The sequence below is a fragment of the Canis lupus genome, chromosome 23 (assembly GCF_048164855.1).
Source record: "Canis lupus baileyi chromosome 23, mCanLup2.hap1, whole genome shotgun sequence".
In the NCBI taxonomy this organism is placed as follows: domain Eukaryota; kingdom Metazoa; phylum Chordata; class Mammalia; order Carnivora; family Canidae; genus Canis; species Canis lupus.
The window spans coordinates 23617659-23619498 of record NC_132860.1 but is presented as its reverse complement, the minus strand read 5'-3'; the positions used below and the strand labels follow the sequence as shown (position 1 = coordinate 23619498).

At 39.3% G+C, this 1840-nt stretch overlaps 1 pseudogene; it reads left to right on the top strand.

The window, feature by feature from the left end:
• The first annotated feature begins 663 nt into the window (after positions 1 to 663).
• LOC140615292 (olfactory receptor 51L1-like) lies at positions 664 to 1840 on the top strand (annotated as a pseudogene).

Genomic DNA, 1840 nt, shown 5'->3' with positions numbered 1-1840 from the left:
AAGGAGATTTCAGATGTTCATTTCTTACCTCTTCCCTGAATTTTCTTTTCTCTTGAAGATTTAACAAATTAGTCATGGCTTCTACTGCAACTGGAGTGTCCATGCTTTGCAAAATTTTTAAAAGCTAGAAGGTATTAAAAATGTTAAGATTATACATAATGACCTTTTCCTTTCTGTGTTGCATTTTCATAGAACATATATGTTAATTTTTAGAAAAACAGAATAATATATTAAAACAATGAGATTAAAGATGTCAGGGTACCCTTGAAGAATGAAAATAAGATTGAGAAATGATCCACAGGCTAATTTGAAGATCAGTGCAGCTCTCCTATTTTCACTTAGATTTTGTTGTATTAATGTACCAATTTATCTAAAAGTTTACATTTCTCTATTTTGCATTTATATTAAAATTTTCAAGGTTGTGATGTATACCTGATAGCATCCTAATGTCACAGTTGAGACCAGATTTCATATTTTGTAAACTGTTTCTGAACTGATGACTCAGATGCCTGGGATGTCTTTCTTCATACTATATTTGTGTAAGTCATTTAAAGAACACTAAAGATTGATTTTACATGAATACAGTAGAATTTACTCACCGATCTGAATAGCCTGGGACTTTGTCAGCATTTCTCACATCCAAAGGGCTTCTGAAGCAACACCATGGTGGTCTGGAATAACAGTGATGCTACAGAACCCATCTTTCCCTTAGAAGGTTTCCATGGGCTGAAGTCTATTCATGCTCTCAATTCCATTTTGTCTTGCATACTTGGTAGCATTTATAGGCAACATCATCATCATCTCTGTTATCTGGAATGAGTCTTCACTCCACCAGCCCAGGTATTATCTGCTGTCCATCCTGGCAATAACTGACCTGGGCATGTCCATGTCTATACTCCCTACAATATTGGCTATGTTATGGTGGGAAGCCCAGGAAATCAGAGGAGGAGCTTGTTTTGCTCAGCTTTTCTTCATCCACACCTTCATGTTCTTGGAGTCTTCAGTGCTGCTGGCCATGGCCTTTGACTGATTCATTGCTATATGTCATCCACTTCTCCTCAGAAGACCTGGCCCCTGAGTGCAGCCTACAGCCCCTGTCCTATCTCTGTACTTCCCCGGGACAACCAGTCATTTCTTTTTATGTGTGGGTTTTGCTTGTATAAATCATATTTTACATGTAGACCGATCTGTGAGGTCCTTATGAGGAGCTCTGTTTTGAACATGAAATTCTGTAATGATCATCAACGATAAAGAAATCCTTAGATGTGGTTAAAAAAAAAAAAAAACTGAGGATGCACTACTGAAGCATCCTCACCAATGATGGTAATATTGGCTTGGGCTGCTTGCTACAAAGTACAGGAGTTGTGATGCCCACCCCTATACTATTGAGGTGCTACCATCACTGTTGTGCTAATGTCCTCAGCCACCCCTTTTGCTTGCATCAAGATATTCTGAAATTATCCTGCTATGATGCCAGTGTCAACAACATCTATGGATTGTGTGTAGTCATTATCACACTGGGCAGAGACTCATTCCTCATCCTCCTCTCTTATGTCCTAATTTTCCATGCTGCACTAGGCATTGCATCTAATGACAAGCAACTAAAGGCACTCAACACTTGTTTATTTCATGTATGTGTGGTGCTTATCTGCTCTGTACCTCTAATAGGGGTATGCATGGTCCATCACTTTGGGAAGCACCTGCTTCCCATAGTCCACATTCTCATGGCTGACATTTGCCTGCTTCTCCCACCAGTACTTAATCCCATCATCTGCAGGTCAGGACCAAACAGATGCATTTTGGGATTTTCCACATGTTTAGGCAAAGTCAGAGTCTTTAG